The sequence below is a fragment of the Phyllostomus discolor genome, chromosome 2 (genome assembly GCF_004126475.2).
Source record: "Phyllostomus discolor isolate MPI-MPIP mPhyDis1 chromosome 2, mPhyDis1.pri.v3, whole genome shotgun sequence".
In the NCBI taxonomy this organism is placed as follows: domain Eukaryota; kingdom Metazoa; phylum Chordata; class Mammalia; order Chiroptera; family Phyllostomidae; genus Phyllostomus; species Phyllostomus discolor.
This window is the reverse complement of record NC_040904.2, coordinates 190,536,271-190,560,888: the sequence shown is the minus strand read 5'-3', so window position 1 is coordinate 190,560,888 and position 24,618 is coordinate 190,536,271. Positions and strand designations below refer to the sequence as shown.

The window sequence follows — 24,618 nt, the reverse complement described above, 5'->3', positions numbered from 1 at the left end:
CCAGTTACAAAATTTGTATTTCTATTAACTCTCTTCGCCTCTTATACCCACCATTACACCTCATTCTATCTTTCAACATTAGAAAGGGAAAAAAATGCAAACAACATTCAAATCTCAGCAAAGATACCCACGAATCCCATGGCCATTCATTCACAAAATGTCGTGGATAGCTGGCATTTTTGCATGGACATCTAGCATCTAAACTACCTTCCTATGCATGGAGAATCCTCCACTTTATAAGGCAGAACCAGTTTCTGAACCTAAAGAAATCGAAAACATCAGGTATTTACCTTCAAAACCTCTACTTCAATTGGGACAGGGGCAGTAAGATCTGGGTTTTCCTCTCTGACAAACCAAGAAAAGGAGGTGAAGATGGAAGGAAACAAAGGTGGCAGTAGCAGCCACAAGGACCACAAGCAACCATTCTGGTGAGGTTGGGGGCAGTAACAAGGGCTAAATAAATCCAGTTTGAATTAGTTCATCCTTCTCTAACCCACCCATCCAGTTTTGCAAGAACACACGACAGCAGTTTTAGGAGTATCTGTTGCCTCAAGTCACTGAGAGAGTACAAATAGTGGTGAATATACTACCTAACAGTGGTGCCTGCACTGTCCTAGGTCTGTGGTATGATTTGGAGTACTGTTCCTGGCTACAGATTCCAAGCCTCGTCCTTCTATCATTTAGGAAATTCTATGACTAACCCAATATATGCTTTAAAAACACTTTGTGTGTTTTTTTATTAAAGGGATAAATACTTTGTTTTTAAATTAAAGGGATTTCTGCTGCTTAAAACTATGAATACTGACACACATTTTAGATCCAAACAGGATCCCAAAGTGTTACTTTAAAAGTTTAAACAAAGTCACTTCAACTCTTTGTCAACAACAGCTTATATCTTAGAACTCCCCCCACCCCCACAGTCTTACAATCGGCATGTTTCAAGTCTCTTCCCTCCTCTCATTAAGGGCCAATGTCAACATTCATCAGAATGACGGGCAGAAAACTGTCAGGCAAATCACATCCTAAACCACTGATCTGTACACTTACCCAAAACAGTATCTTGATGAAAACTGATATAGAGAACAATTTGTGACAGATTTGATACTTATGTCACCATAAACAATGACACAATAAGGTGTGAAAGAAAACCAACCAACTGAACTGTTTGCTTTATCCACACCTTTGTAACTTCAAAACCCAATAATCATCCTTACATAATGACTGTGAGATAACCAATTCTTAAGTATTCAGAAACTAGAATTGTACATGTAATTAACAGTTACAGTATGGTCTGAACATTTACCCCTTCAAGAGAAACTCATTAAAAATATCAATAACTTGCATTCTCCCATCACCGATTTTCCTTAAGTAGGTTCGGACTGGGACTTGACATTAGCTCCCCAAAGAATTCTAATACACTCAGAGTTTAGAACCAGTAAAAACAAATCTGACTTTTTCTGTACCTGTTTATCCACAGCACTCAGTTTTTGTACAAGTAGCATTAATGTGTTTAACTCATTAACCAGCTGATCCTAAATATTAACTAATAATTAGCCCCAGGTGACACTCAGTCCTTAAGGCATGTAAAACCATGTAACGGAGCAAAGCTCCAAGTAAACTCCACCTACATAATAGACTTCTATGTATTCTTCGAACATTTTTTTGACAAATGGAATTTTAAAAGTTGACAATTACTGCTTAAATTTTACTAAGAGCAAATATACAAAGATCTGTGAGAATAAAAATGAATTTTCAAATTTCTTCTACAACTTTTCAAGATTTTCACATCCAATTCTTTAAATAGGGACAACCCTCAATTGAGATTTTAATGTGTTAATTCATTCAACACATCATACATACAGTCTTATTTTTCTTCAAGATATGAGCAATAGAATATTACAATAAGTACCCTTTAAAATCTTTTGTCTGCAGTTTAGAAAATGTTGCCAAAATGGTAAAAGAGGGATTAATTACCTAGGAATTTTCATCAAAATGTATACAATATAGAAAATTGAACTGCAACAATTAAAATTTTTAAAAAATTGAAAAAATTAAAATTCAAAAAAAAGAAAGAAAAAAGGTTCTTATCCCACCAGAGAAGATAACCATCATTAAAATTTAGTGTATTAAAAAAATGTATACAATACAAACAGTATACAGTTGACCCTTGAACAACATGAGTTTGAACTGAGCAAGTTCACCTGTATAAAAATTGTTTTTCAAAAAACACATAGAAAAATTACTTAAAAATCTGCAGCAATGTTAGAAAAAACACACATAAACCACATATGTAGAAATACTGGAAAACTTAGGAAATGTTCAGTATTATACGTCATGACTACATAAAATATACATAGGCACTAGTCTATTTTATCATTCATTGCCATAAAATATGCACAACTCTATTATAAAAAGTTAAAATTATCAAAACATACACAACACTTAAAGACTGTTCATGGTACCATTCATAGTCAAGAGAAATGTAAACAAATACAAAGATGCTGTATTGGATCATAAGGGCATAAAATTAACTGTAGCACTTATTGTACTACTATAATAATTTTGCAGCCACCTCCTGATGTTATTGTGGTAAACTCAAGTGTCATGCTAAGTATCTGCTTAAAATCCCATGTGACCCAAGTCATTTCTGAGTGAGCAGCTCATCTCTCCAGTAAATTGTGTATCAGTAAAAAGTGATCTCTTGCAATTCTCGAGTATTTTTTCATTGTGTTTAGTGCAATACTGTAAACCCTGAATAACAATCATACAAAATGCCACCAGTGATGCTAGAAGTGTTCCCAAGAAGCAGAGAAAAGTCATGACATTACAAGCAAAACTATGAATTGCTTGATGTGTACTGTAAATTGAGGTCTACAGCTGCAGTTGCCTGACATTTCGAGATAAATGAATCCAGTATAAGAACTGTTGTAAAAAAAAGAAAGAAAGAAACATTTGTGAAGCTGTTGCTGCAGGAATGCAATCAAGTGTGAAAACCTTACACATTTTGTGAAATACCTTTTTACCTCATATTGAAAGTGAAGCCTTTATGTGGGTGTAGGACTGCTATAAGAAAGGCATACCTATATAGTCTAATATGACTAGAGAAAAAGTGAAGTCATTACATGGCAACTTAAAGCAAAACAAGAGGATCTAAAGCTGGAGCACATAATGCCAGCAAAGGATGGTTGATAAATTTTTTTTGGTTAGATAATTTTTAAAAAGGCTTGGCTTTAAAAATGTCAAGATAACAGGATGGCTTGATTTAAAAAAAATTTTTGTTAGATAATTTTAGAAAGGGGTCTGGCTTTTAAAATGTCAAGATAACAGGAAAAGCAGCTTCTGCCAATCAAGAAGCAGTAGACAAGTTCCCAGAGGCCATTAAGAACATCATTGAGAAAGGATATCTGCCTGAACAGGTTTTTAATGCAGACAAAAGTAGCCTATTCTGGTGGTCAAAGGGTGTAGGGGAAGCCACAAAGAACATTTATTAGTAAGGAAATAAACGAGCACCAGGATTTAATACAGGAAGAGATAGCCTAACTCTACCGTTTTGTGCAAATACAGTCAGGTTTATGATCAGGGCTGCCCTTGTCTGTAACTCTCCAAACCCTTGAGCCTGGAAGGAAAAAAGTAAACACCTGCCAGTCTTTTGGTTGTACAACATGAGGCCTGGACAATGGAAACTATTTTACTGCACTGATTCCATCAATGCTTTGTCCCTGAAGTCAGGGACAAAGTTCTTTTAAAGTTCTTTCGCTATTGGACAATGTCCCTGGCCACCTAGAACGCTGTGAGTTCACCAAAGGCATCAAAGTGCTCTACTTAACCACAAACACATCTCTAATTCAACCTCTAGTTCAATAAGGACTTTCAGGACTCATTACACACAGTACTGTATGGAAAGGATTGCCAATGCTATGGAAGAGAACCCAGACAGAATATCATTCAAGTCTGAAAGGATTACATGGTTGAAGATGCCATTGTTATGATAGAGTGAGCCACAAAAGACATCAAGCCTGAAACAATGAACTCCTGCTGGAGAAAACTGTGTCCAGATGTTGTGCATCACAAGATTCACAACAGAGTCAACCAAGGAAATCATGAAAGAGACTGTGTGGATATGGCAAAGAAAAAAAAGGTGGAGGGTGAAGGGTTTCAAGATATGAACTTCAGAGAAATTCAAGAGCTAACTGACACGATACCAGAGGAGTTAACAGAAGATGACTTGATGAAGATGAGAGCTTCCAACCAGCGCCAGACTAAGAAGAACACATAGAAGCAGTGCCACAAAACAAACTGAGATTAGACAATCTGGCAGAAGATTCTGATTACTCAAGTTTGCTTTTCTTTTTCTCTCTTTTTTTTAAAGATGGCTTCTTTTGTCTTCTTTTCTGACATGGATCCTTCTATAATATGGGCACTGACACTAAAGCAAATGGCAGAAGGATTGGTACCATACAAGAACATTTTTAGATTAATGAAAAAGCAAAAGTCAGACAGAAATCATCAAGTACTTCCATAAAATTACACCAAGTATGAGTGCCTCTCCTGTCTTTCCTTCTACCTCTTCCACCTCTTCTACCCCTGAAACAGCAATACCAACCCTTCTTCTTCCTCCTTCTCCTAAGCCTATGCATTGTGAAGACGACAAGGATGAGACCTTTATAGTTCAATTCCACGTAATGAGTAGTAAATAATCATCATGGGGTATAGTTAATAAAGTTATCTGTTGATATATATGTGTATTCATGTGAAAATCCAGTAACTATATGGCAAGAACTGTACAAGACATTTTGTGTCATCATCATCATCGCCTAAGTATTTGTTGTATAAAACCATCATGTGAAAAATGTGTATTTAAGTGGATAGTCAATGCTTACATAGGCACAGGTGAATGATATTTCATATCAAACTAATAATGTGTCCTTTTAATATAGAGCTTGGTGATGATGAACTCCTTTAATTTGACCTTATCTGGGAAGTACATTATCTGCCCTTCCATTCTAAATGATAGCTTTGCTGTACAGAGAAACCTTGGATATAGGTCCTTGTCTTTCATGACCTGGAAATCTTCTTTCCAGCCCCTTCTTGCCCGTAAGGTCTCTTTTGAGAAAACAGCTAATAGTCCTATGGGCACTCCTTTGTAGTAACTCTGTCCTTTCCTCTTGCTGCCTTTAGGATTCACTATGGACAGTAAAGTGACAACAAACTCATAAAACCAACAAATGAACCTAAAAAAACAAAAACAAAAACAAACTAAGCAAACAACTAGAACAAAAACAAAATCACAGAAATGGAGATCACAAGGAAGGTTATCAGCGAGGAGGGAGAGGGTACGGGGAATAAGAAGCATAATTGGTAGGTACAAAATAGACACAGTACATTAAGAATAACATAGGAGATGAAGAAGCAAAAGAACCTCTATATATGACCCATGGACATGAACTAAGGTGGGCGGATGCTGGAGAGGGGAGCAGGGTAGAGGGGGATAAATGGGAAAAAAAAAATGAGACAACTGTAATAGCATAATCAATAAAATATAATTAAAAAGTAAAAAAATACTATATGCCATAAAACTTTTATAACAATTCATGCATTAGTGTATATGCTAAGTTACTGTGAATCATATCAATTCCACTAGGCTACCATAAAGCAATCATACTGCAGCTTCTTCATTACGAATCATGAAGAACTATACCTATAAATAAATATCTTTTTCACATTATCTTTTTATTTTTGATGTCATGTTAGCAATACATATAATACCTACACTGCTTTTTTATCATGTAAGATATAGATACTGACAGATAATTCATCTTATAAACAAACAAATAAACCTATGGTATTGATAAATACAGTATAGTACTGTAAATGTATTTTCCTTATGATTTTCTTAATAACATTTTCTTTTCTCTAGCATACTTTAAGAATACAACAGTATAGAACACACAAAATATGTGTTAATCAACTGTTAATATTATCAGTAAGACTTCCAGTCAATAGCAGGCTTTTAGTACTTAAGTCTTTGGGGGGGGAGTCAACACCCCTAACCCCTGCAGTGTTCAAGGGTCAACTGTAATCACTTTGACACTGTGTTACTTTGACAATGATCAACTTTCATCTTCCCTTGGTTATGCCAAATTAAGTGTGAAAGAAATCATACAACTATTTTTTTAATAATCATGGATTTTTTGTTTTTTTCTTTTAACTAGGTACAATTAAGTGATCAATATTTTAAAAACTGTCATGCCTTTAACAAAACTGTATTACTCAAAAAGCAATGGATAAGTCTGAGTTTTCACCAAGAAGAAATGGTGTTTGAACATGCCTAAAAAAAAAAGCCATCACTTATTACTCACCTTTTCAAATCAACATATACCAATCAGTAGCTGAAAAAAGTATGCAATCTTACAGTAGACAGACTCACCCCAAAACCAAGTCTCTTTGCATATGTTTGTGTGGGGGGTTGTCATTAAGGCTGTCAAAATTACTGACTCAGTTTCTGCCTGAAACTCCAAGAATCAAAGTAAAATAGATATCCATTCTTCTAATAATGGTATCAATTTTAGAGTTACCTGGATACTATCGAGGGCCAAAAGGCAAGCATAAGTTACCTTCAATTTTGCATTGGGGTCATATAGGTCAAAAGATTAAACTTCAAGGTAACCACAGAGGGGGAAAAAAACTAGAAAACAGTTATTTAAAACTTAAAGAATAAAAACAAAATCTAGCATCAGAAAGTTACAACTTATTCTTCAAAATTTGACAGAGACACAAACTATGAAAGTTCTCACATGAAAAGATAATATGAGAAGTCCTATACCTGTCAAAGAAATTAAATTCATAATTAAAACCTCACAATATTAAAAACTTAAGGTCTAGCTGACTAAATTGATAAATTCCACCAAATACATGCAGACTAAGTAATACCAATTCCATACAAATTCTTCCAAAAATAGAATAGGAAAGAACAATAAATAGCCAATGCATTCTATAAAGAATTACTTTGATTCCAAAATCTGAAAGTGACATTTCAAGAGAAAAAAAAAACCTACAAACCAGTATCTTTCGTGAACACAAATGCTAAAACCCTTAACAACATTTTAGCAAACCAAATCCAACAATATATAAAAGGATTAATACAACATGACTAAGTAGGGTTAATCCAGGAATGCAAGGCTGGTTCAATATTAGAAAATCAATGACATTCACCATAACAACATACTAAAGAAAAATCATGTATCATTTCAACACATACTGGAAGGCATTTGAAAAAACTTCACCATCAATTCATAATAAACACTCTCAGCAAACTAGAATAGAGAACTTCCTTACCTTAATGTACATCTACAAAAGCACTTGCCGCTAACACCATAAATAATGATGGATGGCTGAATGCTACTTGGAGTGTAAGGCAAGGATGTCTGCTCTCACCGTTCCAATTTAACATCCTAGTGGATGTGATAGCCAGTAGAATAAGAGGGAGAAAAGAAAAAAAAAGAGGAGGCAAGGTAAAAAAAGCACACAGGCTATAAAATAAATAAATAAAAACTGTCTCTATACACAGATATGGTTATTTATGTATGAAATCAAAAAACATCTACAAAAAGTTACTAGAACCAATACATGAGGTAAGATCTCAGGATGTAAGGTTGATACAAAAATCAATTATATTCTGCCCTGGCTGGCATAGCTCAGTGGATTGAGTGCGGGCTGTGAACCAAAGCATTACAGGTTCGCTTCCCAGTCAGGGCACATGCCTGGTTTGCAGGCCACGGCCCCCAGCAACCGCACATTGATGTTTCTCTCCCTCTCTCTTTCTCCCTCCCTTCCCTCTCTAAAAATAAATAAATAAAATCCTTAAAAATTAAAAAAAATCAATTATATTCTACACAAAAGCAATGAACAATGAAAATTAAAATTCTTAAGCAGTATCATTTACAACAGAATTATAAAACATAAAATATTTGGGTATAAATGTGACAACACATGTGCAGGACCTGTATGCCAAAAACTACAGAACACTTATGATAGAAATCAAAGACCTAAATAAATGAAGAGTTATATACCGTGTTAATGGATGGAAAGGCTCAGTATAGGTAGTATATAAATCCTCCCAGAGTTAATGATTAGAATTCATAATCCTAATCAAAACCCAGCAAGATTAAGTTAGAAACTGACAAGCTGACACTGACATTCATTTGGTAAATCAAAGACTAGAGTTGTCAAAACAATTCTGAAAATGAAAAACAATCTTGGAGAACTCATACTAACTGCTTTCAAGACTTACTATCTGTACTACAGTAATCAGGATAGATGTTATTAACAAAACTATAAACAACGAGATCAAAAGAAGAGACCACATAGTACAGAAATAGAACCATATATATACAAACTGTCAATTGGATTTCAATAAAGATACAAAAACAATTTAACAGAGGACATTTGGTGCTGAAACAATTGTACCTCCATAAACCAAAATGAACCTCAATTATACCACATAATGCATACAAAAATTAACTCAAAATGAGTTACAGAACTGAATGTAAAACCTAAAACTTCTAGAAAAGAAACACAGGAGAAAAATCTTTGCAACCTTTGATTAGGCAAAGATTTCTAAGATTTGACATTAAAAGCCAAAAGCACAATCCCTAAAAGAAAAAAAACTGATAAATCAAAGTATGTCTGCTCTTTGGAAGATGTTAAGAAAGTAAAATGACAGACCACAGACTAGGAGAAAAGATTTATCAAACACACATCTGATAAAGGACTTGTATCCAGACTAAACCAACAACTTTCAAAACTCAACGATAATGAAAACAGTATAAAACTTGGCAAAAAAAATTGATATATTTCAACAAAGAAGATATACAAATAACATAAATCACATACCAAGATGCTTACCATTTTTAGTCGTTAGAGAAATACAATGAAAACCACAATGAACTATAACTACATAAACGTTAAGAATGGCTTAAGGAAGATGACAATATCAAATACTAGGGAGGATGCAGAGCAACTACAACTCTCTTACATTGCTATTAGGAATGAAAACTGGCATAGCCACTTGAGGAAATTTTCAGTTTCTTATAAAGTTAATTAGAGTTACCACAGAACCCAGCAACCTGTGACTTCTGGGTATTTACCCAAGAGTAATGAAAAAGAAATGAAAACTTATGTTCACACAAAAATCTGTACTGGAGTTTATGGTAGGTTTATTTGTACTCACCAAAACTGGAAACAACTCAAGTGTCCTTGAACTAAGTAATGGATAAACAAACTGTAATACATCCATACAGTGGAATACCACTCAGCCAGAACAACAACAAAAAGCAAACTACCGATATACACACAACATAGATGAATCTGAAATGTATTATGCTGCATCAAAAAAGTCAGTCTCACCCTGACTGGTGTAGCTCAGCTGGTTGGGCATCATTCCGCGAGGTGAAGCATTGCCAGTTTGTGGGTTCATCCCCATTCAGGGTGCATATGAGAGGCAACCAATCAATGTTTCTCTCTCCCTCCCTTACCCTCTCTCTAAAAATAAAAAAATGAAATCTTTAAAAGACTTTTTTTAAAAGAAGCCAATCTCAAAAGGCTACACACTGTATGTTCCATTTATTTGCATTCCAGAAAAGGCAAAAAACTATAGTAACAGAAAACAAATCAGCAATTGCCAGCAGCTGGGGACGAGGCAAGAAAGTAAATACAAAGGAGCACAAAGAAATTTGTGGTTGGCAGAGGGTGATGAACAGTGGAGATTTTTATCTCCACTGTGGTGATGACACCAACAAAGATTCTCTCTGCGACTAAACTCTGGTCAGCATCCCCTGAGTCCTTTCTCAACTAGGCCTCAATTTGGCTTATAAAGATGTGGACAAAACACTAACAGAGTTTCTAACAGTTCATAGCTTCATCCAAAGGATGACCTGAGCCCTTCTGAAAGTGCCTCCCTGAGAAAACTCAAAGCTGCCAAAAGAATTTATTGTTTGTTCCAGAGACACCTGAACATGGGGTCCTGTCTGCCAGTTTCCACAGGAGGGTGGGAGCTTTCGATAAGCGACAGTTAACCAATCCAGATGGTTTTACATGAACCAATCTCCCGATCCAGCTTTTTGTAATTTACACTCCCCTGACTCTACTGAACTTCTGCTCACCACCATCCCCACCCCAATCTCTCATTCTCTTTTTAAAACACTGACAAATCAAAGTTGAGTTCCATTCATGCTGGACTCTTTTCCATGTCGCAATAATATATTACTGATTAAAATCTGTCCTCACCATTTAAACTAGGGCCCAGCATTTGATAAAATTCATTAATACTATACACTAAAAAGGATGAATTTTACTGTATGTAAAATCACACCAAAATTTAAATAAGGAAAGCAAATTTTTGTAAATAATAACAAAACGCTTCTGAACCATCAGCAATATTTTACTTTATTAATGGGTCAAAAAATACTGATATGATCATCTGAAGTGCTGAAAAGTCATGACAAACACCCATCCTAGAATTGTGTTTCTATCAACAACTAAATGTGTACACCCTTTCTCTAACAGGAATATGGAAACTATGGCCAGGAGGTCAAGTCTGACTTATGCTTTGTTTGTGTATGACTCCATGAGCTAAGAATGGTTTTTACATTTTTAAGTGGTTGTAAGAAAAGAAAAAGAAAAAAGTAACATGTAACAGAGACTGTATGTGCCCACAAAGACTAAAATATTTACTGTCTGGGCCTTTAGAGAGAACACTTGCCCACCCCTTGCTTTTAAGCCTACTACTCAAAATGTGGTCCCTGGACCAACAACCTCAGCAAAATCTCAGGCTCCACCCGAAAACTACTAAATCAGACTCTGCGTTGTAACAAGAGAATAAGACCAAAGTATTATCTTTTCTTACAGATGTGTCTTTGTAACATCAGAAATACATAGAAATAGTAATATACAGAACTCTAGAAAACCCTAAACAGTATTTCTAAGATAAATCCATAACACACTTGGCAAAATGGTCCTAAATCAACTCAGAAAAACCATCGATTAAATTTCAATTATACTGTGACTATTTGCTGAAACCAAAATTACAGTTGATACAGTCCAACATCAAGATAAAATGCTTTAAATCATTCTCCCAGAGAATGTGGTTAAATACTTATGCCATTCACTACGCATTATAAGTTACAGAGGTGCTCCAAGGTTTCTAAGGATATTTCCCTAATTGTTTCATCAAAAATATATAGATCTGAGCCCTAGCTGGCGTAGCTCAGTGGATTGAGTGCGGGCTGCGAACCAAAGTGTCACAGGTTCGATTCCCAGTCAGGGTACATACCTGGGTTGCAGGCCATGACCCCCAGCAACCGCACATTGATGTTTCTCTCTCTGTATCTCCCTCCCTTCCCTCTCTAAAAATAAATAAGTAAAATTAAAAAAAAATATATATAGATCTGAATTTTCCCAAAAGTTTACATGCACGTTATATAGTCATTAATCTCGGCCTCCCACAATGACTTGGAAGTGGCCATTCTACAAGTCCTGCCACAAATGGAGTGTTTAACTGAAAATTAGATACAAGTATTAGCTATGCAGGAATTCTGTTACTATGATTCCCCCTGGGAAAGAGGTAGGATGGAGCATATATTTAACAATAATGTAAATAAAATTACAAATACTACAAAATAGAATCATTACTCTATGATCAAGGGATTTGTATTTGTTTCCATCAATACAAATCTCCCTCACATCAAAAGTCATTAAACAATAGGATTGGTAATACACAAGTTTGGACTTAGGACTCTTCCCCATTCTGTGAAATCTATGGATTCTATAATACTTCCCAAAGCAAATTCTGAAAATATAACTATAATATACTTTCTACTATTCCTACCATAATTATAAAAGAAAAACTGTATTAATTCCAGAACTGAAATATTTCTTTTTTATTGTTTTGAGGTTAACAAATTAAACTCATCTAAAATGTACACTGTATCTCTATTAGATTAATAAATATATGGTCACACTGATGTCTCTAACTCTTAGCCACTATCTCATGAATCTTTCTAGCCTGAAACGAGCTGCTTATCTGTAACTTTCTACAACAGTGAGAAACCTGGTTCCCACTACCTATCACCTACTTTCTCTAATTCTAGTATAGACTTGGAATTGCTAACTAAACCTTTAGGGAAGCAACACTATCAAATAAGAGGATACCGCTTATGTGCAGTTCCTCCTCCTTTAGTCTTACAGGTTTTGTGCATTTCCAAAGTTACTTAGGTCAACACCTTTTGTTTCCTGCTCTTTTCAGTGAGATTTTTTCATTCATTTCTATTAGAATTAGATTTTTCTGTCTGTTGCAGTCTGCATTCCAATTTGGGATACTCCAACCTCCTGATTTTTAAAAACTTGCATACATTAAGCTTCACTTTCTGCTGTAACGTTACACTGATTGATTCTGACAAATGTACACTGCTTTTTAAAAAAAAAAAATGCCTTGTACCTTCTCTATACAAAACATCTTATAAACAATTTTACCACTCATTCATCAGGCAAATATACATTTCCAAAGTCTCCTTCAATTCTACTGAACAGAGTACAGGGTCTTGCAGACATAAGGCTTGCCTGAGTATGATTGATAGCACACATGAACGTCTCACAAGAGGGACAACAATCTGAACATTTCACCTAAAATGTCATATGGTATGCCTTAATGTGATACTGTTATGTTACAGAATTACACGCTTCTGATTTCGTAATCAAAGATTTTGCAATAAAACAGGGGTGTTTTTTATTTATTCTGGACCCTGAATACAGTCTACATGTTTGTAGGCTTATCTCCATGTAGATCACTTTTTTCACAATCTCTGAGGAGACCCATTTCTGTAAACTTTGTTTTCAGGTTAACAGCTGTCTGCTCATCATTAGGCTTCAAAGTTAAAATGTTGCAGGGTTATGTAAGAAAACAGATTTCGTATCTTTTTTACAACCAAGTTCTAAAAGTTTCACTTATACTTCTATCATTAATAAACAGAAGTTTTAAAAGACAGTTATGAATTTATATTACTGCTTTCACTTCTATTTCAGTCTTCCCTTACATAAACTAAGAATATAAATTCACTTAGCCAGTCTCACTGTAAGGATTTTTAAACAAAATCAGTCTAAACAGGATCTGTTTGCTGTAGTTTACTGTTATAAATAACATTATTATTAGATCTAATACCAATAGTTCAGGGAACCTGACTAAGATTAGGGATATAAATAAGATATAGGGGCATAGAGGTTCTATTCTCTGGATGCCAGCCCCAACCCAGATTAAAAACCTCTGAATATGCCAGGAACTCATCTATCAAAATTAAGATTCTTGACTTCTCTCTCTCTCTCTCTTTGTGAAATCCTTCTAGTTAACAAATATCATATTATACTTTACCCATTCTTCATGTATTCAGATTTTGAATGCAAAGAAGCAAAGCCCTCCCCGACTTCTGACTTCCAGTTCAGCAGGTAAGAAGCTTAGAAGTCATCACTCCATCCTAACAACAAGCAAAAACCTGAACAAACTGGGAAATCAACAATTATTCTTGGATTCATCAGAGAAAAGGTCACAGAGCAAACCAGAGAGACAGGCAGGCAAATATAGAGAATCACAACTTACCAGAACAGAAACCAACAGGCAGAAACTTCCATAGGAACCAATACCAAGGTAGGAAAACCCGAGCTGTAATTGACAAACTGCTAGAGGCTTAGTGTATAGACAAATCTAAATGCTAAAAACTCCAGAGGGAACTAGTCATGAGTGGGCCCTCACACTTTTTATGAGTTTTACCTCCAGGAAATCTACCAGGTCCTCAAAATGAAGATCAAAGAAAAATCCCCTTGTGCTTCTAGCAAGAAGAGCAAAAAGTAACCATTGTGAAGTACATCAGAGCATTTCATTCTTCTTAACAAGGCATGACCTCAAGAAAAACTATTTTACCAGAGCCTACACAGTTCCTTTTACCCAATATATCATACCCAACTTTTTAATTTTAATCCCCACCAGAAGACTTATCTTCTTTTCATTGCTTTTAGAGAGGGAAAGAGAGAAGCATTGACTGGTTGCTTCCCACATGCCTGGACCAGGGATTAAACCCACAACCCAGGTATGTGCCCTGATTGGAACTGAACCTTCTGGTTACAGTACAACACTCCAACCATTCTTTTTTATTGGTCAGTAATATTGGTGCCAAAATCCTCATTTCACACATTTCTCCAAAGGCAGCTAAATCATATTCTTATTCCAAAGAAAGGAATAAGAAAGAGATAAATGATAATTCCTAAAATATCACAATTTGGGTATCTCAGTCAATGCAATAACCTGAGGGCAGAAGGGAGCTCTGTGCCAGGATCTTCTTTTGCAGCGGTCACCATGTATTTTTCCCTAGGCTTCACGCTCAGAATCTGCTTTATAAGACTTTGTCCCTCTCCAGAGAATGAAGAAAAATGGCAGTGGGTCGTCGAGAACCAGGAGAGAAGCATTCATGGCATTGAGGGATACAGCACTGAAGCTGATCCAAAAGGAGTGAAGTGATGTTGGAGAAGTATGGCAGCTGATCTGAATGGAAATTACATTTTGCAAGCCCAAACTCATCATTCAACATGAGGGGAGAAGAAAAACCCTGGAGAGAGGAAAGAAAACATCCACTGGGATTTGTCCTCCAAAATCAGACAATGTATCCCCTGTATCCATGGTAAATACAAAGGATTTCTTTTCTATCTTGGGTTATTATTATCTGAGGAGATTACTTTGGCCACATGAGGGGACAAAGTTACAGCATTTTAACAATGTTATATGAACACCAACGCATATCCCTTAATACAAGTGCAGTGCAAGACAAGACTAGTATGTTCTGTCCTCAAATATGTATAATCCAGACATGGTGCAAATATACAATAATATCTCCATAAATGGAACAGACTCTACTCCTCTAGGTACTAAAAAAATGTTAAAGGTTGACACTATATATATATATATATATATCAGAAAGACTATATATGTATCAGAAAGAGATTATGTGAACTAGAAAACTTCCAAGTAAATTTTTCACATCAATCTATTATATATAATTTTTTAAGTTGAACCCATTAGGAGTTTTTGTTTGTCATTTTTAAAAATTATTCTGTGACTTCAAAATTCCCAGAATATTTACACAACTAAAGAGAGCTGCCAACAGAAAGCATTATGGCCTCAATGAGTGTCAAATAAATCAACAAGAGTTATATCTGCACTGGAAAGGTGAGGAAAGGTCATGTCCATCATTAAAATATATATCAGACATAGCAACTCTTGACTGTAACTGTTAAACTGCATAAGAGAATCTGAAGAAAACAGGTTGATACAGTAAAGGGCACCTGCTTTAAAAAAAAAACTTGAATAACATAAAGATGTCAGATTTAACAAGGAGCAATATTTGAGGGCTACTACTTTTAAGAGAGTGTTAAACATTAAAGGGGTTGTGGGCACTAGTCAATAAGAGAAAGATATGAATTTTATTTTTAAATCAATTAGCAGAGCCCTGACTGGTGTGGCTCTGTTGGTTGGGCAGCATCCTGCTAAGCGAAAAGTCATCAGTTAGATTCCCAGTGAGACCACATGCCTGGGTTGTGGGTTCAGTCCCTGTCAGGGATGCTTATGAGAGATAACCAATAAATGTTTCTCTCTTACATCAATGTTTCCATCCCTTTCTTTCTCCCTCCCTAAATAAAATCTTAAAAAAAAAATCAATAAGCAGAATAGAAAACACCAGACTGCTAACAGAATAGAGACTTCAGCATGCAGGGAAAAAGAAAATTCTGGAGAAAAAAAAATTCTCTGAATTCTCTGCTAGAATATGACATAAACATTTTCTATTATTAAAATGACAGAAGTCTGAAAATCTCCTTGTGACCTAGCTACCTAAAAATAGACTAAGATAAACTCATTAACTATTATCATTTTATTTTGCACTCCGTAATAATAATAATAACAGGGGCATACATATTAAGTAAGGAGTAGCTTTGGTTTAATTTAGTTGTTTTGTTTAGGAAGTTAACCTAGCTTAGAAACTTTGGTTACTGAAAATTAATTATTTGCATAATACACTCTGCAAAGGTTTTTGTTTTTTAAAATTAGCATCAGATTTAAAGGCCAATTTTAGTATCCTTTAGGAAATATAAGTGTTTGATAAATAACTCCTATGGCATCTCAAAAGCCAGGCTACAGATTCATATAGAAGAAATCTCTTTGGCAACAATTATTACTAACTCTCCAATTATGTAATCTATTTGGCCCCTGGTTTACTTTGGCTTCAATGGGTTCTATTTTGACTTTGAATTAAGAGAAGATAAACATATTTGCTTGATACTGAAGAATTAAATATATGTGGTTATAGCTCCACTATGCAATAGCATGAACATCTGCTCTTCATCAAAAATCATGAAAACTAGTACCAGATTGTTATATGCTGTTCACTAATTTTCATACATATAATTTTACTGCTGTATCAGGCCTGATATCCATTTTTAAAGCCTTCTGGAAAATAAATTTTTAATGAAGCGAAGAATAGACAATAGGCCACATTTTAATTAGGAATTAAAGTAAAGTAAACATTAAGTTTTCAAGATGTCAACTTCCGGTCAAGATGGTGGCATAGGCAGACATGGCTCACCTCTTCAAACAACCACATCAATTTTACAACTAAAATGTAGAACAATCATCACTCAAAGCCATCAGAAATCAAGCTGAATGGAAGTCTGACAAGTACGGAATTAAAGAAACCACACCCATCCAGACTAGTAGGAGGAACACGGATACAAAACAGGCTGGTCCGACACCCACACCAGGTCCCCCAGCCTATGGTTCTATTGTAAGTCCCCACAACTTCTGGCTGCAAACACCAGGAGGAATTGAGTCGGTGCAAGAAACTGCTAGAGCCCCAAGCAGGTCCTCTTAAAGAACCCACACACAGACTTACCTACTCAGACTCACTCCCTCTGAGCCCCAGCACCTGCGTGGCAGCTTGAAAGATACCAGTGGTATATAGGGAGAAAGTGAAGAGTCTGGCAGTAAGGTGAGCAGAGACCATTGTCTCTTTTCTAAGCCTTCCCACCACAGAGCCAGCAAGCTAGGGCCATGTCTAAGACTCCATCAACCTGGCTAAAACTGTGTGACTCCCCTACCCCTGGAGATCCCCAGAGATTCTGCCCCACCCAACAGACCAGCCCAACCAAGGTGCTTTTCCATATGAATGGCTGGTTTGGGCTCATGCTTCATAATTTCCTAAATCCTATCAAACAAGCAATGGCTGGCCTCAGTGAGCCCAGGCCCAGCACTAGCAGGCCTAGATTCACAGCTTGGCTTTGCCTGGGAATCTCCAAGCCCAGCACAAGTAGCAGCCATCTCAGATTGCTTTATAGCTCAGGCAGGGTGGCACCAGGCAGGACACAGTTTGGTGCTGACCTTGGCCTGCACCACCCAGGAAACTCCAGGGCCAGCATACCCAGTGGAGAGATACAGACCATGTCAGAGCACCACCACCGTACACCTGCACAGCTGATCACCCAAGGAGGCTGAAGGTTAGTGGTCAGTGGTCACAGCCAGTCCTTACAGCTGACTGGCCTGGGTAAATCCCTCGAATTTATCTGCCAACAGTAATCAAGGCTCAACTACAAGAGGGTGTTCTCAGCCTACACAAAGGGTACACCTCAAGTACTCAGCTTGGGTGATAGAGGAGACTGTGCCACTGGACCCTACAGGACACCTACTATATTAGGCCATGCTATCAAGAAGGAAGTCATAGCAGCTCTACCTAATACATAGAAACAAACACAGGGAGGCTGCCAAAATGATGAGACAAAGAAACATGGCCCAAATGAAAGAACAGATCAAAACTCCAGAAAAGAGCTAAACGAAATAGAGATAAGCAATCTATCAGATGCAGAGTTCAAAACACTGGTTATAAGAATGCTCCAAGAACTTAGTGAGGACCTTAAAGGCATAAAAAAGATATACTCAGAAACAAAGAATACACTAACTGAAATAAAGAACAATTTACAGGGAAACAACAGTACAGTGGATGAAGCCAAGAATCAAATCAATGATTTGGAACATAAGGAACCAAAAATCAAACATGCAGAGCAAACAAGAAAAAAGAATCCCAAAAAATAAGGACAGTATAAGCAGCCTCTGTGAATAAACATTCACATTATATGGAGTACCAGAAGGAGAAGAGAAGAGAAAGAGGAAGAAATTGGAAATCTATTTGGAAAAAATAGTGAAAGAAAACTTTTCTATTTTGGTGAAAGAAATAGACATGCAAGTCCAGGAAGCACAGAGAGTCCCAAACAAGATGAATACAAAGAGGCCCACTCTGAGACACATCATAATTAAGATGCCTAAGGTTATGATTTCTCAACAGGAACTTTGCAGGCTAGAAAGGATTGGCAAGAAATATTCAAAGTCATGAAAAGCAGGGACTACAGCCACGACTGCTATACCCAGCAAAGCTATCATCTAGAACAAAGAGCAGATAAAGAGCTTCCCAGACAAGAAAAAACTAAAGGAGTTCATCATCACCCAAACTTTATCATATGAGATGTTAAAGGGACTTATTTAAGAGACAGATCAAAACTATGAACAATAAAATGGCAAAAAGTACATATGTATCAACAATTGAATCTAAAAAACAAACTAAGCAAACAAGAACAACAGAGACAGAATCATGAATACAGAGAACGTTTTGATGGTTGCCAGATGGGAGGGAGGTGAAGGAGAATGGGTGAAGAGGTGAAGGGATTAAGTACAAATTGGTAGTTACAGAATAGCCATGGGGATGTAAAGTACAGTATAGAAATGGAGTAGCCAAAGAGTTTATATACATGACCCATGAACATGAATGGGGGGAGGGGGGCTGAAGAAGTAGGGGGAGGTCCGGGAGTAGGTGGTGCTGGTTGGAGGGGTACAAAGGGGGAAAGATCAGGACAACTGTTAATAGCATAATCAGTAATATACAATTAAAAAATTTTTTTCAAGACATCAAAATTTTTAATGACAGGAAAGTAAAAACACTGTATCTCAACTAACCAATCAGATTAGATACTAGCCATTTTATGCAAATTTATTATAATCCAAAGTTATATAATTTCTATAAATAGGTAAGGTTAAAATAGTAAATTTTCCAAAATATTCACACTAATATGTATACTGAATCTGAATCCAGTTTACCCTAATCAAAATATTCAGAAATATTCCATTTCAATAAACTGAGGGGATAAATGTTCACCCTTTACTAGATGTAATTACATACAAAGGTGGTTAATTAAGACATTTAGAATTGGGCCATAAAAACTAAGTGAACCAAATCTAAACCAGATCATAAATCACTTCATGATCCTGTTATTTATACAATCCTGTAATTTAAAGAAGTTATAAATACACAAATTTGTAAGTATGAATAATACCCAACTATCATGCACATATATCCCCAATAAGAAAAGGCAATATTTAAACATGAAAGTTAGATTTTCTATATCAAGTAATTTGGTAATAAGATAACCTGAAAGCCCTCTTTTTACAAAACACCTAGAATTACTGGTTAGTCTTTTTATATGATTTATATAGTGCTCTGGTCTGAATGTGTCTCCTCAAATAGGATGTGGAGCCTTCCTTTGGGAGGTGAAATTAGCGGGACTAGTGCTTTAAAAAAAGGGTTCCAGAGAGATTCCTAGGCCTTCATGAGGTGAGAACACAGCAAGAAGGCACCAGCTATGAACCAGAAAGAAGGCCCTCACCAGAAGGGGACGCTGGCACCTTGATCTTAGGCTTCCCAGCCTCCAAAACCATTAGCAATAAATTTTGTCGTTATAAACTGCTCAGATCTTAGCTTCTAAGTACCATTTGATTCCAAGGGTGAGGCAGTAAGAGGACAAGATAAATCTGGAACATCTTGTACTTCCAGATAGTAAAAAAGTACTTAAAACATGATGAGGGATTGTAAAAAAGACACAGGAACAAGTCTAAAGGTGCTCCCAATATTGTCTGGGACAACTATCAAAGAATGCTAATGTTAATGGATAAAAGCATGACAAGAAACAGGATAATCACATAGATTTGAATGTTTATTCCAAGGGAAAAAATAGTAAATGCTATTTAAAAAAAAACCTGGCAAATACCACCACAAGCAAGTGATCAAAGGTAACATCACCAATATCCACATCATGTACCTAATTTGCCCTGAGAAGAGCAAAACATCACTTGTGTGCCATTCTTGACAAAAATGCATAACCTTAATCTAATCATAAGAAAACATCAGACAAATTCAAATTGGGAGAGATTCCACAAAATGGCCAGTAATTTTCAAAAGGTCAAGGTTATAAAGACAAAAACTGCAAAAATATCTCAGATTAGACAAAACTAAGGAAATAATAACAAAATGGAATATGAGATTCTATACCAGAAAAAGGACTCCAGTGGGAAAATTGGAAAAATTCAAATGTAGTCTACAGGTTAGTTAATAGTATTGTATCAACATTAATTTCCTGATCTAGATAACTGTTCTATGGTTATATAAAATGTGAATATTATGAGAAACGTAGTGAAGATTATACAAGAACTGTATACTATTTTTGTAACTTTTTAAGGTCTACGATTATTGATAGACTGTACTTTCACACAGGTTGACATTGTCTCGTAAGTCTTTTAAATGAGGAGACTGAAGAACTTCTGGAAAAGCAAAATACAACTAATAATATTAAAATTCAATTGATTCATTACAAACTATAAAATTCAGCACAACTAAAGAAAGAATTAGTTATATGGAAGGCAGGTACAAAAATTAACCAGATAGTAATTTAGAGAGATAAAAAGATAGATGTTATAAAAGCAAGAATAAGAGGTATGGAGCAGAAAAATCAGACAATCCATCATATGTTAAACAAGAGTTCCAAAGGAGACTTAAAAAAATGAAGGAAAAGTAAGAAATAATGGATAATAATTTTCTAGAATTAACAAGTAACATTAAGGATTAAACTTCTAGAAACATCAGTTATAAGCAGGGTAAATTAAAATACAACCACTTCTAGACACAGAAGTATATTTTGAAATATATCAAAAGTTAAGGGATGCTTTTAAATAACCAGGAAAAAAATACCTTACAAGGCAACAATAATTAGAAAATAGCAGATTTATTAAAGCAACAAAGTCATAATATCTTCAAAGGACTTAGTCAAAATAAGTCTCACCTATAATTCTACAATCAATTCATTATCATTTCAAAAATGAGGGCAAAATAAATACATTTTCAGATAAAAGCGATTTATTATTAGCAGAACTTTGCTGAAAGAAATATTAAAGAATATACTTTAAGCAGAAGGAAGCGGAAAGTAATGGCAAAATAAGAAACTGGTACAGTGAATAAAATTTAAAAACACAGAATTTATAATATTCTCCTTGAAATAAAGCTGCCAGGTTGCATTTTTAAGCATAATTCATTTGCAAAACAAAACGACAATAAAACATAGCTTCAGCAAGATACTTTTCACAAAGAACAAAGCACCACACACAGACCTAGAAAATTTCAACTAAGAATCTGGCTTTCTCTAATCTTATCTTGGCCAACGGTTTTGGTTTCTTCACCCCAAAGTAAAGGCATTTAGCTAGAAGTTGTGTAACATTCCCACCCAGCTCTAGATTTTATGGATAGAAAATAGGGTTCCCGAATTACCAAGACATCTTTCAAAACAGAACAAGGTGTGACAGAAAACAAGCTCCAATGAGTATATTTTTATAAAGTGATTTTAATAACTTCTGTTAAAAAAACAAAACTCTTAATTATGTTTTAAATAAACTATTGTAATCAAAGCCATATAGATTTAGAATTCATAAGCACCCATGCTAAAATTTACACCAGCTTAGAGAAAACCTTCTCCCCTAACAATGAAAACAAACAGGATTATAAAAGAAAACATAAAGTCCAGTCACTCAAAAAATATTTATTGAACACCTACTATGTGGCAGGAACTATTGTTGTCATCTGGAATATACCAGTGTAGAAAATACTTTTAAACATACTCAAGATATGACAATTATATGTGTAAAATTGATAGGGACAGTATAAACCTTTCATTTTCCATTAAGTTAGGTCTGCAAGGATTTTAAAGAAGTTCTAGTGTTGTTAATATTATTCTTAACAATGATAAAAATGTATTTTTAAAACATACAGCTGACCCTTGAATAATACAGGTTTAAACTGCACAGGTTCACTTACACAAGGAATTTTTTCAATAAACTGTAAATATATTTTCTCTCACGATTTTCTTAATAACATTTTCTTTTCTCTAGCTTACTTGATTGTAAGGTTAAATAACAAACAAAGTGTTAACTGATTGTTTATGGTATCAGTAAGGCTTCCAGTCAACAGTAGGTTTTGGGGGGAGTCAAAAATGTGTGCATATTTGACTGCAGAGAGGGGCTGGAGCCCCTAACCCCTGTGTTGTTCAAGAGTCAACTGTATATAATCCAAAGCTGTTCAGTAGGAATTCACTTCTGACTGAATCACTAAAGTTTAACTCTTTAAAAAATATCCAAAATGATTTGGAATATGAACAGATCCTTAAAAAAATTTAGAAACCTTGGGACTGCTTTATTTGTATTGGAAACAGCAGGTCCTCAGCATCACTAAGATTAGTATAGTCATTATGGAACAGATTAAGGAACTCCATGATTAGGAGCAGTCAGGAATAAAGTAAGGATACTGCTTTCTGTAACTATAGTTGTTCATTTCTGGAACAACTGCTATACACATTTTCCTGTTCCTTATTCTAAACTGTACACTGCCAGTCACTCAAAAAGAAAAAAAAAAACAAAACTCAGACTAATAGAGGCCAAATTTAGGGAGGGAAATAAAAATCATCCTTCAGTCTAGGCTAAATGGACTGATTACACAAAGAACTCCATACATCCCGAAAGCACACAGATGTCTGCACTAGTTCCCAGGACTCAAACAATACTAGTCATTCAGTAGCTTTCCTTTTACTAAGCTGATGTGAGAGTGAGCTCAGTCAGCTCTTCTGAACCTCATAACCCAGGATCCAGGAACTCTAATAAAGCCTACATTTTTCCTCAGCACTGTTTTCATGTACTTTCTCTGGAAGAAAACTTCACTTTTTCCCCAAAATAAATGTGGAAATCATTTCTTCTGTTTGATAAGTGATGTACTCAATCTGAAGTTACTTTTCCATTAAAATCACAACCCTTAACACAGATCTAAGATAACACAAAAGACAAACTGACAGAATATGTATTTAAATGCATGAGTTTAAAATAGAATTTTAAATACATTCCATCATGGTAATTCTCAAATGTACATACCATTTGGCTGCATTGTTTTTTTCCAGTTGCATGATTTTACAAATAACCCCATGACACAAAATAGCACCTCCCCCCCCAAATTTTTTTAATTAAGAGAAGTGTTCAGAGGGGGTGAATTTACACACACACACACTCAACACTAACCATAAAGATCAAAAAATATAGTGATTCTTCATTGAATATCCCTTAGAAGCTTAAATAATACTACTTTCTACCTTCAAAGCACATTATTGTTGGTTCTTCTAGTTCCTTCACCAGTTGAATCTCTGGTGAATTCCTGCCTTCAATTCTGGGAAGTATCCTGGATAAAAGCCCCAGAAACTCTAATGTGCTTTTTTAATCAAATGGCAAACTTCCCAAAACACTTATAAGACCTGCTTTCTAGAAATAAAGCTCATTAGTTTTACTACTAAGTGATAATGATTCATTTACTAATTAAATTACTAAACCATGAATAATCAAGAGTTGCCTATAAATTCAGCTCCTTTGAATATGTACTGTCACACAATCATTATCACACACAGAAATTATCAAATGCCGCTCCTGAGTTGTGGTAATGGAGTTATTTTATCCACCCAGCTTCATTAACAGTTCTTGTGGCTCCTCTAATTCCTTTACCACTCTTCCCCTCTACATATACTACTATGTAATACAAATAAACATATTTTGAAGAAGGAAAAGTTATCTCTCTCCTAAGTTTCATGTTCTTAGATAGTAAATCCTTAGAGATACCAGCTCTCTCTCTTGACGAAAGTACAAAAAGCAGAGCTCTGAACATACTAACCATTTCATAATAGATATTTGGGTGAATTTCCATCATCACCCTTACCATAAGATTGAATTTGTCAAAAAGAACTATTTATCTTTTCATCAAAATGTTACCCTCCAATGATCACCAAAACCCTGTGCGTTCTACCAAGCAGCAACCTCAGAAACATTTCAACACTACCCGAGACTTACAAACTTTGTTGGCAAAACACAGATTACATTTCTCAAAAATATCTTGCAAGTTCTCAACAACCAAATTTGTCAGTCAGTACAAATCACTGCACATCCAACGTCCAACTTCTCCTTGGGACACTCAATTCTTTTACCTACCCCAAGAGCCACTATAATATTTTCTGATGCATTATTAAATGACCATTTGACTTTAGCAGATATCTTAATGTCCCTCTAAAAAATATAACTTTTGTTATATAAACCATGTATATTTGTGTTTTCCAAAACTCCTCATCCTAAAATTT

General features: G+C 35.4%; 1 protein-coding gene across 1 annotated transcript in view; it reads right to left on the bottom strand.

The window, feature by feature from the left end:
• The window catches only part of LRP6 (LDL receptor related protein 6), a 138,837-nt gene that overhangs the window by 91,624 nt on the left and 22,595 nt on the right, over window positions 1-24,618 (bottom strand). The window lies entirely within an intron of this gene.